This window comes from Muntiacus reevesi, chromosome 13 (genome assembly GCF_963930625.1).
Source record: "Muntiacus reevesi chromosome 13, mMunRee1.1, whole genome shotgun sequence".
NCBI classification, from domain to species: Eukaryota; Metazoa; Chordata; class Mammalia; order Artiodactyla; family Cervidae; genus Muntiacus; species Muntiacus reevesi.
In genome coordinates, this window is record NC_089261.1 from 43,043,927 (window position 1) to 43,058,083 (window position 14,157).

The window sequence follows — 14,157 nt, forward strand, 5'->3', positions numbered from 1 at the left end:
TTCAGATTTAATAGCAAAATGAATACCCTTCAACCAGAGAGAGAGATTTAAAAAATCCACTTTCCTTGTTCCACAAGAAAGTATAAGCCAAAAAAATTCTACAAGTGTAAGCCAAGAAAACTATCCTTGGTAAAGCACAAGTGGTTTTTTGTTGATTGCGAAAGTAATGTTTATCCTAAAAAATCAGGAAGATACAGAAAACTGAAAAAGAAAAAATTACCTGATTTTTTAAAACCACGTGATAATAAATACTGCTAACATCTGGACACAATCAACTTAATTAATGTTGGATGTATTTTTGTTTATAAATGTGATTTGAGGGGAGAATTCTGTATTTTTTTAAGGAAAAAAAAACTGGGACTGATACAGTATGCTGATTGTATTGTACTATTTTCATCTGGCATTTTACAATAGGAATTTTATCAGGTCATTATTTTTTCAACAAGTAATTCTCAAAAGTGATACAGGGACCCTTGAAGACAAAATTACGTTCATAATAACATGAAGGCATTATTCTCTTTTCACTCTCATCTGCGCAAGAGTTTACACTGGAGTTTACCAAAGTTTATATAATGTAACCTGTGATATTGTCATTGCTCTAATGGCTACTGAAATGCACTCTTAGGTTCCTATTTGTTCTAAAAATGTCCTAGCTTTGTATTCTTGCCTCCTTTGTCAGAGATAAGGTGCCCACAGGTGCATGGGTTTATCTCTGGGCTTCCTATCTCATTCCATTGGTCTGCATTTCTGTTTTAAGTCAGTACCACACTGTCTTGATGACCATAGCTCTGTATTACAGGATGAAATGAGGAAGAAGACTCCTCCAGCTCCGTTCCTTTTTCTCAAGACTGCTTTGGTTATTCAGGGTCTCTTGTGTTTCAATATGAATTGTGAAATTTTTAGTTCTAGTTCTGTGAAAAATGCCATTGGTAAATTGATAAGGATTGCACTGACTCCGTAGACTGCTTTTGATAGTATATTGATTTCTGACACCATTGATTCTTCCAACCCTGGAACATGAAATTACTCTCCATCTGTTTATGTCATCTTTCTTTCATCAAAGGAGGCAAGAACATGCAATGGAGAAAAGACAGTCTCTTCAATAAGAGGTGCTACAAAACTGGACAGCTACATTTAAAAGAATGAAATTAGAACACCTTCTGACACCATACATGAAGATAAACTCAAAATGGATTTAAGACCTAAATGTAAGACCAGAAACTATAAAACTCTTAGAGGAAAACAGAGGCAAAACACTCTACGACATAAATCACAGCAAGATCCTCTGTGACCCACCTCCTCCAGTAATGAAAATAAAAACAAACAAGTGGGATCTAATTAAACTTAAAAGCTTTTGCACAACAAAGGAAACTATAAACAAGGTGAAAAGACAACCCACAGAATGGGAGAATAGCAAACGAAACAACTGACAGAGGACTAATTTCCAAAATATACAAGCAGTTCATGCAACTCAATAACAGAAAAACATACAACCCAACTAAAAAGTGGAAAGTGGGCAGAAGACCTAAACAGACATTTCTTCAAAGAAGACATACAGATGGCTAATAAATATATGAAAAATAGCTCAGATTGTACTTTATTAGAGAAACCCAAATCAAAACTACAAGGAGATATCACCTCACACTGATCAGAATGGACATCATGAAAAAAATCGACAAATAATAAATGCTTGAGAGAGTAGGTAGAAAGGGAACTCCTTTTGCATGGTTGGTAGGAATGTAAATTGATACAGACATTATGGAGAAGAGTATGGAGATTCCTTAAGAACACTAGGAAGAGAACTATCATATGATCCAACAGTTCCACTACTGGGAACATACCATGGGGAAAACCATAATTGAAAAGGACACAGGTAACCTAGTGTTCAATATAGCACTATTTGCAATAGCTGGGACATGGAAGCAACCTAGATGTTCATCAACAGATGAATGGATAAAGAAGATTTTACATATATACAATGGAATACTACTGAGTCATAAAAAGGAAGACATTTCAGTCAATTCTAATGAAGTAGATGAATGAAGAACCTATTATATACGATGAAATAAGTCAGGAAGAGAAAAACAAATACTATATATTAGGAAATACATAGGGAAGCAAAAGGCAAAGGAGAAAAGGAAAGACATTCCCATTTGAATGCAGAGTTCCAAAGAACAACAAGACAGAAGAAAGCCTTCCTAAGTGAACAATGCAAAGAAATAGAGGAAAACAATAGAATAGGAAAGACTAGAGATCTCTTCAAGAAAATCAGAGCTACCAAGGGAACATTTTGAGCAAAGATGGGCACAATAAAGGACAGAAATGGTACGGACCTAACAGAAGCAGAAGATATTAAGAAGTGGTGGCAAGAATACACAGAAGAACATTACAAAAAAGATCTTAATGACCCAGATAACCACATGGTGTGACCACTCACCTAGAGCCTGGCATCTTGGAGTACTAAGTCAAATGGGCTTAGGAAGCATCACTACAAAGCTAGTGGAGGTGATGGAATTACAGCTGAGCTATCGCAAATCCTAGATGATGATGCTATGAAAGTGGGGCACTCAACAGGCTAGCAAATTTGGAAAACTCAGCAGAGGCCACAGGACTGGAAAAGGTCAGTTCTCATTACAATCCCAAAGAAAGGCAAGGCCAAAGAAAGTTCAAACTACTGCACAACTGCACTCATTTCACACGCTAGCAAGGTAATGCTCAAATCCTTCAAGGGAGACTTCAACAGTACGTGAACTGAGGACTTCCAGATATAACAGCTGGATTTAGAAAAGGCAGAGGAGCCAGAGATGAAACTGCCAACAACCATTGAATCACAGAAAATCAAGAGAACTCAAAAAAAAAAAAAAATCTACTTCCGCTTTATTGACTACACTAAACCCTTTGATTGTGTGGATCACAACCAACTGTGGAAAATTCTTGAAGACTGGGATACCAGACCACTTTACCTGTCTCCTGAGAAACCTACATGCAGGTCAAGAAGCAACAGTTAGAGCCAGACATGGAACAATGGACTGGTTCCAAACTGGGAAAGGAGTATGTCAAGGGTGTACAGTGTCACCCTGTTTATTTAACTTATATGCAGAGTACATCATGCGAAATGCCAGGCTGGATGAAGCACAAGCTGGAATCAAGATTGCAGGGAGAAATATCAACAACCTCAGATATGCAGATGATACCACTCTAATGGCACAGAGAGAAGAACAACTAAGGAGTCTCTTGATGAGGGTGAAAGAGGAGAGTAAAAAAGCTGGCTTAAAACTCAACATTCAAAAAACTAGGTCTGGTCCCATAATTTCATGGCAAACAGAGGGGGAAAAGTGGAAACAGTGACAGATCTTCTTTTCTTGGACTCCAAAATCACTGAGAACGGGTAAATGCAGCCATGAAATTAAAAGATGTTTGCTTCCTGAAAGGAAAGCTAAGACAAACAAAGACAGTGTATTAAAAGCAGAGACGTCAGGTTGCCGACAAAGATTCAAAGCTGTGGTTTTCCCAGTACAAATGTACGGATGTGAGAGTTGGACCAAAAACAAGGTTGAGTGCCGAAGAACCAATGCATTCCATCTGGTGTTGAAGAAGACTCTTGAGAGTTCCCTGGACTGCAAGGAGATCAAACCACTCAATCCTAAAGGAAATCAGTCCTGAATATTCATTGGAAGGACTGACACTGAAGCTGAAACTCCAATACTTTGGCCACCTGACACAAAGAATGACTCACTGGAAAAGACTCTGGTGCTGAGAAAGATTGAAGGCGGGAGGAAAAGGGGTTGACAGAGGATGAGATGGTTGGATAGCATCACCAACTCAAAGGACTTGAGTTTGAGCAAACCGGGAGTTGGTGATGGACAGGGAGGCCTGGTGTGCTACAGTCCATTGGATGACAAAGAGCCAGGCACAACTGAGCAACTGAACTAAACTGAACTGAACTGGGAGACGGTGAAGGACAGGGAAGCCTGGTGTGCTGCAGTCCATGGTGTCACAAAGAACTGTACATGACTGAGAGACTGAAGAATAAAAACACAGAACATAGAAAAATGGTACTGATGAACCTACCTGCAGGAAGCAATGGATACACAGACACAGAGGACAGACTTGTGGACATGGGATTGGGGGAAGGAGAAGGTGGGATGAATGGAGAGAACAGCATGGAAACATATAAACTACCATGTGTAAGACAGAAAGCCAGGGGGATTTGCTGTCTGACTCAAGGAGCTCAAACCCATTCTCTGTGACACCCTAGAGGGTAGGATGGGATGGGAGGTGAGGAGGACATTCAAGAGGGAGGGGACATAGGTATGCCTACAGCTGACTCATGCCGAAGTTTAGCAGAAAATAACAATACAATATTGTAAAGCAATTATCCTTCAATTAAAAACATTTTAGGGACATTGCAGATGGATTCCTTACCATCTGAAGAACTAGGAAAGTCCTCCACAAAGCAGAGCAGAAACTATTCAACAGAGCAAAAACTGGGCTTTCCCAGTTCCTCGTTCTTTAAAGACCCCTTTTGCCTGGAGGAGGGAAGCAGGACACTTTTAAGCAGTAAGAGTGTTATTTCTGGCCTACTGGACTTAAATGCCAAACTAAGCAGCGTTTTCTGAATGTGGGTCCCTATAGTCCCCTCCAAGGAAGGCGCCCAGGGAAATTGGTTTCGGGGGACAGTCTGGGAACACCATCCAGCGTCTCCCACATACACTCTACTAGGCTCAGCATGAATTAGAAGGATGGGTACCATCTCTCAGTTTCAGATGCTGTTTTCTCATAGGTCAGATACGAGATCCAGAGCAGAGTTGGGCGTCTGTGGATGAAAAATCCCTAAGAGGAAACATAATGGCATTCTGGCTAAACCAACTTGACAAGGGTCACTGAAGAGATCAATTCCTGAGCCTTTGGGTGGGAGCACTGATTCCAAAACTCTAGACTACCAGAGAACTAAGCGTAGGGAGTATGAAAGTGTGAGAACTCACACAAAGGAAACCAGCTGAATACAAGACCTGGCATCACCCAACCATCAGCAGCACTCTCCAGTAGCACAGGACACCTCATCTAAACAACAAACAAAACAAAATAACAAACCCAATCATCAGACAGGATAACCACCTCACTCAGCCTTGCCCATCAGATGAAAAACAAACTAAAACTCAGCACAAATTGCACCCTATATGAAGCTTACACAAACCGCTGGACAAACCTTAGAAGGGCAGAAACCAAAAGGGAGAAAGAATTCAACCCTGAAGCCTGGGAAAGAGACCTCAAACACAGCAAGCTAAAAAAAAAAAAAGGTAGAAAAATACTACACAAGTGAAGGAACAAACTAAAAACACAGAAGTCCAAATAAATGAAGAGGAAATAGGCAAACTACCTGAAAAAGAATTCAGAATAATGATAGTAAAAATGATCAAAAACTTTGAAAACAATGGAGAAAATGTGAGAATCAATTAACAAAGACACAGAAGAATTAAAGAATAAATATCCAAACAACACAATAACTGAAATTAAAAATACTCTAGAAGGAATTATAGCAGAATACCTGAAGCAGAAGAACAAACCTGTGAGCTGGAAGGTAAAATGGTGGAGATAACTTCTGAAGAGCAAAATAAAGTAAAAAGAATGAAAAGAATTGAGGATAGTCTCAGAGACCTCTGGGACAATATCACATGCACCAACATTTGAATTATAGGGGTGCCAGAAGAAGAAGAGAAAAAGAAAGGGTATGAGAAAATTTTTGATGATATTATAGTTGAAAATTTCCCCAACATGGAAAAGGAAATAGTCAATCAAGTCCAAGAGGCATAAGGAGTCCCATATAGTATAAACCCAAGAAGAAACATGCCAAGACACATACTAATCAAACTAACAAAGACTAACAAGCACAAAGAAAGACTATGAAAAGCAGCAAGGGAGAAGCAACAAGTTAACATACAAGGGAAACCCCATATATTTAACAGCTGATCTTTCAGCAGAAACTCTATAGGCCAAAAGGGAATGGCAGGATATATTTAAAGTACTGAAAGGAAAAAATCTACAACCAAGATTACTGTACTTGGCAAGGATCTTATTCAAAATTGATGGAGAAATAAAAATCTATTCAGACAGGCAAAAGTTAAGAGAATTCAGTACCATCAAACCAGTTTTGCAACAAATGTTTAAAGGGACTTATATAGTCAAGAAACACAAGAGAAGAAAAAGGATCTACAGAATCAACTCCAAACAATTAAGAAAATGAAAATAGGAACACATATATCAATGATTACTTTAAATGTAAATGGGTTAAATGCTCCATCCAAAAGACACAGACTGGCTGAATGGATAAAAAACAAGACCCATAAATATGCTGCTTACAAGACACACACCTTAGACCTAAAGACACATATAGACTGAAAGTGAGAGGATGGAAAAATATATTCCATTCAAATGGGAAGCTAAAAAAAGCTGGAGTAGCAATCCTCATATCAGAAAAAATAGACCTTAAAATAAAGAATATTACAAGAGATAAGGAAGGACAGTACATAATGATCAAGGGATCAATCCAAGAGGAAGACAAAACAATTGTAAATATCTATGCACCCAACATAGGAGCACCTCAATACATAAGACAAACACTAAGAGACATAAAAGGAGAAATTGATGATAACACAATAATAGTAGAAGACTTTAACACACCACTCACACCAATAGACAGATCATCAAAACAAAATTAATAAGGAAATATAAGTCTTAAATGATACATTAGATGAGATGGATCTCAATGATATCTTCAGGACATTCCATCCAAATGCAGAAGAATACACCTTCTTCCTAAGTGTACATGGACCATTCTCCAGGATAGACCACATCTTGGGTCACAAATCAAACTTCAGTAAATTTAAGAAAATTGAAATCATAACAAGCATCTTCTCTGACCACAGTGCTATGAGACTAGCTATCAATCATAAAAAAGAAACTGTGAAAAACACAAACATGTGGAGATTAAACAACACATTTCTAAATAACCATCAGTTACTGAAGAAATCAAAAGGGAAACCGAAAAATTTCTATAAACAAATGACAATGAAAACACGACAACTGAAAACCTATGGGATGCAGTAAAAGCAGCTCTAAAAGGGAAGTTTATAGCAAGACAATCTTACCTCAAGAAATAAGAAAGACATCGAATAGACAAACTAATTTTACACCTAAAACAACTGGAAAAAGAAAAACAAAAACACCCTCAAAATTAGGACAGAAGTCATAAAGATCTGAGCAGAAATAATTGAAAAAGAAATGAAAGAACAATAGTAAAAATTAATAAAACTAAAAGCTGGTTCTTTGAGAAGATAAACAAAACTGATAAACCTTTAGCCAGGCTCATCAAGAAAAAAAGAAGAATCAAATCAACAAAATCAGAAATGAAAAAGGATAGGTTACAACAGACAATGCAGAAACACAAAGGATTATAAGAGACTATTATGAACAACTATATGGCAATAAAATGGATAACCTGGAAGAAATGGACAGATTCCTAGATAAGTTCAATCTTCCAAGACTGAACCAAGAAGAAACAGAAATTATGAAGAATACAATTACAAGCACTGAAATTGAAGCTGTGAACAAAATACCCTAAAAAATAAAAGCCCAGGACCAGATGGTTTCGCAGGAGAATTCTATCAAACATTTAGAGAGAAGAGCTAATGCCTATCCTTCTAAACTCTTTCAAAAAATTGCAGAGGAAGGAACACTTCCAAACTCATTCCAGGAGGCCACCATCACCCTGATATTAAAACCAGAGAACGACAACACAAAAAAAGAAAACTACAGGCCAGTATCACTGATGGACATAGATGGAAAAATCTTCAACAAAATTTTAGCAAAGAGAATTCAGCAACACATCAAAAAGCTCATATACCATGATCAAGTTGGGTTTATTCCAGGGATGCAAGGATTCTTCAATATATGCAAGTCAGTCAATGTGATACACCATATTAACAAATTGAAAGATAAAAACCATATGGTCATCTCAATAGATGCAGAAAAAGCCTTTGAAAAAATTCAGGACCATTTATGATTGAAATTCTTCAAAAAATGGGCTTAGAAGGAACCTACCTCAACACAGTAAAGGCCATGATAAGCCTACAGCAAACATTATTCTCAATGGTGAAAAACTGAATGCATTCCCCCTAAGATCACGAACAAGACAAGGGTGTCCACTTTCACCACTATTATTCAATATAGTTCTGGAAGTCCTAGCTTTAGCCATCAGAGAAGAAAAATAAATAAAAAGAATCCAAATTGGAAAAGAAGTAAAGCTCTCACTGTTTGCAGATGACAGAATTCTGTACATAGAAAACCCTAAAGATACTGTCAAACAATAGAGCTAATCAGTGAGTTTAGTCAAGTTGCAGGTTACCAAATCAATACACACAAATCACTTGCATTTCTATATACTAACAATGACAAGTCAGAAAGAGAAATTAAGGAATCAATCCCATTCACCATTGCAACAAAAAGAATTAAATATCTAGGAATAAACTTACCTAAGGAGACAAAAGAACTATAACACAGAAAATTATAAGACACTAATGAAAGAAATCAAAGACAACACATGCAGATGGAGAGATATTCCATGTTCCTGGGTAGGAAGAATCAGTATTGTGAAAATGACTATACTACCTAATGCAATCTACAGATTCAATGCGATCCCTATCAAATTACCAATGGCATTTTTCACAGAACTAGAACAAAAAATTTTACAATTCCTATGGAAACACAGAAGACCCCAAAAAACCAAAGCAGTCTTGTGAAAGAATGGAGCTAGAGGAATCAACCTTCCTGACTTCAGGTTATACCACAAAGCTACAGTGATCAAGACAGTATGGTACTGGTACAAAAACAGAAACAAAAACCAATGGAACAAAATAGAAAGCCAAGAAATAAACCCATGCACCTATGGGTACCCTGTTTTTGACAAAAGAGGTAAGAATACACAATGGGGCAAGGACAGCCTCTTCAATAAATGGTGCTGCGAGACCTGGACAGCTACGTGTAAAAGAATGAAATTAGAATACTTCCTAACACAATAGACAAAGATAAACTCAAAATGAATTAAAGACCTAAATATGAGACCAGAAACTATAAAACTCTTAGAGGAAAACATAGGCAGAACACTCGATGACATAAATCAAAGCAAGACCCTCTATGACTCACCTCCTAGAGCAATGGAAATAAAAACAAAAGTAAACAAGTGGAACCTGATTAAACTTAAAAGCTTTTGCTGAGAAAGGAAACTATAAGCAAGGTGAAAAGACAACTCAGAATGGGAGAAAATAATAGCAAATGAAACAACTGACAAAGGATTAATTTCCAAAATATACAAGTAACTCATACAACTCAATACCAGAAAAACAAACAACCCAGTCAAAAAGTGGAAAAAAGACCTAAACAGACATTCCTCCAGAGAAGACAGACAGATGGCTAACAAACACATGAAAAGATGCTCAGCACTGCTTATTATTAGAGAAAAGTAAATCAAGACCACAATGAGCTATCACCTCACACACAGAATGGCCGTCATGAAAAAGTCTACAATAAATGCTGGAGAGGGTGTGGAGAAAAGGGAACACTCTTGTGCTGTTGGTGGGAATGTAAATTGATACAGCCACTATAGAAGACATTATGCTGCTGCTGCTGCTAAGTCGCTTCAGTTGTGTCCGACTCTGTGCGACCCCAAAGACGGGAGCCCACCAGGTTCCCCCATCCCTGGGATTCTCCAGGCAAGAATGCTGGAGTGGGTTGCCATTTCCTTCTCCAATGCATGAAAGTGAAAAGTGAAAGTGAAGTCGCCCAGTCAAGTCCAACTCCTAGCAACCCCATGGACTGCAGTCTACCAGGCTCCTCCGTCCATGGGATTTTCCAGGCTAGAGTACTGGAGTGGGTTGCCATTGCCTTCTCCGAGAAGACAGTATGGAGATTCCTTAAAAAACTAGGAATAAAACCACCATATGACCCAGCAATCCTACTCCTAAGCATATACCCTAAGGAAACCAAAATTGAAAAAGACACATGTATCCCACTGTTCACTGCAGCACTATTTACAATAGCTAGAACATGGAAGCAACCTAAATGTCCACTGACAGATGAATGGATAAAGAAGTTATGGTACATATACACAATGGACTATTACTCAGCCATATAAAGGAACACATCTGAGTCAGTTCTCATGAGGTGGATGAACCTAGAACCTATTATACAGAGTGAAGTGAGTCAGAAGGAGAAAGATAAATATCATATTCTAACGCACATATACAGAATGTAGAAAAATGGTACTGAAGAATTTATTTACAGGGCAGCAGTGGAGAAACAGACATAGAGAATAGATTTATGGACATGGGGAGAGGGGAGGAGAGGGTGAGATGTATGGAAAGAGTAAAATGGAAATTTACATTTACCATATGTAAAATAGATAGCCAACAGGAATTTGTTGTATGGCTAAGGAGACTCAAAAGGGGCTCTCTATCAACCTAGACGGGTGGGGTGGGAAGAGAGATGGGAGAGAGGTTCAAAAGGGAGGGGATGTATGTATACCTATGACTGATTCATTTTGAGGTTTGACAGAAAACAACAAAATTCTGTAAAGCAATTATCTTTCAATAAAAAAATATATTAAAAAGAATAAATTTTAGGGTCTTCTCTGGTGGCCCAGGGATAAAGAATCTGCTTGCCAATGCAGGAGACATAGGTTTGATCCATGGTCTGAGAAGATCCCACATCCTAAGGAGCAAGTAAGTCCGTGCTCCACAACTATTGAGCATGTGCTCTAGAGTCTGGGAGCTGCCAATATTGAGCTTGTGTGATGCAACTACTGAAGCCCTCAGGCCCTAGAGTCCCTGCTCTACAACAGAAGAAACCACCACAGTGAGAAGCCTATAACTAGGGAGTAGCCCCTGCTCACCCCAACTAGAGAAAAAGCCCACTCAGCAATGAAGACGCAACACAGCCAAATAAATAAAATTATTAACAAATTAAAAAAAATAAAACAAAAATGTCTTAGTTTTAATTAGCATTATGATAAATGTCCCACCAAAAAAACCAAAAAAACAAAAATGCTTTTCAGAGTCCTCAATAATTTTTAAGTATACTGAAGAGGGGTTCTTAAACCAAGAAGGTTGAGAAACTAAGCCAGCATATAAAAAGCATTATTCTCTTTTTAGGGAAGTGGAAACTAAGGTTCAGGCCCTTTGCCTGGAGTCACTCAGCAAGCTGCTGACAGAATCAAGAAGAAATCTTCATCTCTTTGTCTCTAAAGCCCAAGCTTTTAAATCCCAGGTCAGAGCTATTCCTCTCGCAGTTTTAATAAGTAGGTAAGATGGTGTAGTGAAAACATAGGTATTTTTGGAACATAATGAGTATACACTTCAAATAAATAATACATTTATAAGTTCTAAAGAAACTTTCTGAGGTATAATATGCATTCAGAGACACACAAATCATACATTTGTACAGTGACTGCACTCATGTGACCAGCAACCAGTTCAAGACAGAGAATGCTATTACCAGTACCTTGAAGCCAGTTGCCCCTTTCTACTAGATACTACAATCCTCCAAAAATAACCATTATCCTGACTTCTAAAATCTTTTATTAGTTTGCCTAAAACTTACATAGTTTAAAATTTGTAGACAAAAGTAGAATATGGAGCCAGAATTCGGGCTGTATTTCTAATTCCTGGCTGAATGACCGTCTACAATTCATTTTATTTTTTTAAGACTATTTTATTTTCAGTGTAATAGTCATAAAAATACCTATCTCAAAACTACATTTTTTTCAAATGTGTTTGATGGTAAAAATAATCTGGAATACTAGGTAGAAAGCCCAGATTCTCCTAGACCAGTGGTTCTGAAAGGACTAGCAGCAATACTTTAGAACCTGTTAGAAACATAAGTTACTGACTCATATCCTAGACTTCTTGAATCAAAAACTTGGGGGAGAGGGTAACAATCTTTATTTTAATAAGCCCCCAGGTGATTATAATAAACACTAAAATTTGAGAACCGCTGTACTGATATATAACCCATAATTTGAAAAAAAGAAACACAACTGAAATGATTCCATATTTTAGATTTTTTAAAAAATACTTCCAATTTTTTACAAGCAAAACATTACTACAATGAACATATTTATTCATATATTTTTATATATAACAATTTCTTAGGACAGGTTCCTAGAATCTATGTAATGTCACCATCAAATTAACTGGTCAAAGGATATAATCATTTCTAGGCTTTTATTGCCAAGATGCCCTCCAGAAAGATTTTTATAAATCACACTATTATGAGAAAACAAAATACTCCAAACTAAAAATATTTAGTTAGGTACTTGATATTGTACCAGTGTTATTGGACCCCCAAAAAATTATACTTGAGATACAAAGAATTTTTTACACCTAATTTTAATTCTTCATCTTGCTGTTTAGCAATAATAACAATAAAGATGATATTTCACACATGTGCTAGGCATTACACTATGTGCTTTATGGGGATTTAAAACTTTAATTATCTTAAGAACCCCATAAAAGGAGAACTACTATAATCTTTGTTTATAAATGAAGAAGGTAAAGCACAAAAAGATTTCCCAAGATCACAGAGTGAGAAAGTAGAATGGGGACCAAACTCAAGAAGTTTGACCAGATTTTTCTTTCAAAACCTTGTGTGTTTCACAAAAGCTGACGCCAACATTCTCCACTGCGTGATCAACACTATGCACAGTGTCTCATATATAGTAGACACCTAATAAATATTTGTGAAATGAAGATACTTGAATCTTATTAAATTATTAGACTTATTGCTTTAATAAAGCATAATATAATAAAGAATTCTCTCTCAATTTTCTACTATAAATTGCATTGTATTTAGTTTTCAATTTATTCAGTTTGGATTCACCTAGTCTTCATGCATGACATAAAGGTTTTTCAATCTAGTGATAGATACCAAAACAACTGTACGTAGAACTTAGTAATGTACATAAACATGAATGTATAAGGAATAAGCAGAACATTTAACATTATTACTTTATGGATTCATTAACGTTTTATAAAACTCCTTGAACTGTCACTCAGTTAAAATTTCACATTTATATACAAAGTACATTGCAGATATTGTGGCAAAATTTGTCTTTCACAAACTTTTTCAATTTTGACTGCTCAAAGCTGGACCTCACCAAATTTACTATGAAGTAATAACTCAAAATGTAGCAAAAAGGACCATCTTCAGAGAAATAATATGGGACCAAGCAAGATGTAGATGGAGAAAGGCAAAGACAGGAAGATAGGAGAAAGGCGTGAGGAATGAGAACAAATGTGACTAAAAAAAAATAAAATTAAATTAAGTGTTAGAAATTATAGCAACAAAAGTACTACAGAGAGATGTTTTTTAGAAGTAGAATTCGTCTTTTCTATTTGTTTTTTGAAACTACAAATCTCTAGTTCTGCACTCTGCTTTCTTTTATAAATTAAATTTTTAAAAATTTATTGAGGTGTGGCTGACAATCACTGCCTATATTTAAGGTGTACAAGTGAGGGTTCTTTTACACATGTCTGTCACAGCATTTTTTAAGAGTAACAAGAAATGCATATTCTGCTACAGTATTTAATGTCTGGTTAGAAAGCATTTTGAAGTCTAAATTAATTTTCATTTACTTATTTATATGTGAATATTAATGGGCTTCCCAGGTGGCCTAGTGGTAAAGAACCCGTGGCCAATGCAGGAGACCTAAGAGACATGGGTTCGATCCCTGGGTGGGGAAGATTCCCTGAAGGAGGGCATGGCACCTCAGTCTAGTATCCTTGCCTGGCGAGTCCCATGGACAGGGGAGCCTGGTGGGCTACAGCTTGCAAGACCCAGAGAGGACTGAAGCGATTTAGCATGCATGCATGCATGAACATTAATAATTTCTTCCTGAAATACTAGGCTAAAACAGAGCAAAGAACATGCTTTCCTCATTATTTTTTTTCCCCTCTATTACTTTTCAAATTCCTTCCCTTTATACATTAAAAAGAATTCAGTGGTACATAACGCTCCTTAACAAGGTATATATAGCGTATCTAATTAACAAATGATATCACTTTTGAAAGCCATGAATTCCAAAATCAAATTTCCAAGGAATAAAAG

At 36.9% G+C, this 14,157-nt stretch overlaps 1 protein-coding gene across 5 annotated transcripts in view; it reads right to left on the reverse strand.

The window, feature by feature from the left end:
* The window catches only part of SCLT1 (sodium channel and clathrin linker 1), a 218,943-nt gene that overhangs the window by 141,855 nt on the left and 62,931 nt on the right, over positions 1–14,157 (reverse strand). The window lies entirely within an intron of this gene.